Genomic DNA, 875 nt, shown 5'->3' with positions numbered 1-875 from the left:
GTAGTAACTTACCATTTATAGTAATTATGGTGTCTGTGGTTCCTATTAGTGGGGAGATGCTGGTGACTGTGGGCGCGTTACCAAATGAATAACTCGGTGTTCCAGACTATTAATGTAGATAGTTTAACCGCTATGATAATATATGCATGTTACAACAATTTTATAATTTCATCTTACAGTAGTGTTAAAAACAAATGTTATAGTGCATGAATTTGTACATACATTTTAAATTATCTTACCCTTAACATAAAAACTTGTTGTTACTTAACGTAGTAATCATATATAGCACAAGTTATTATAGTATAACTTGAGTTCCGTATATATTGGCATTGTTATAATACTTTACATACCGGGTACTGAGCCTCATGGCCTCCAAGTTTAACCGATAAAGTTTGTGTCTTCGCTGTTATAGGTTTAACAACAATCTTTCCCCTCATGAAGATAGAACAAGCATCATCAAGGCAACCACTGGCATAGAAGTAATCCCCAGCCACAGTGAAGGTGTAGGCGAACCTACCTGAAATATAGCTCAACCTGTTATACAAAGTAACGGTTTTGGCGGCCATGGTAAATCTGGCATCACGTTCTTGCATAACTTCATTAGAATAGTTTACACTTCAGTATATACTATGTGATATTGTACTCCTTTATATGATAGAAAAAGTTTTCTAAGTATTCTTATTCGTAAAGACTGGAATTAGTTGCAAAAAGACAGTCATTAAAACATGCTACAGGTAAAAACTACTTTAGTGTAAAATAAAAGCGTGGCTACCCGACGCCGTGGCGTAGTGGTTAGCGCGCCTGCCTGTAACCATTAGGTAATGGGTTCAAGGCTCGTCACTGCTACCATTGTGGGCGTATGTGTCCTTGGGCAG

This window comes from Ciona intestinalis, chromosome 1 (assembly GCF_000224145.3).
Source record: "Ciona intestinalis chromosome 1, KH, whole genome shotgun sequence".
Lineage (NCBI taxonomy): Eukaryota > Metazoa > Chordata > Ascidiacea > Phlebobranchia > Cionidae > Ciona > Ciona intestinalis.
Note: the sequence above shows the minus strand (reverse complement) of the source record.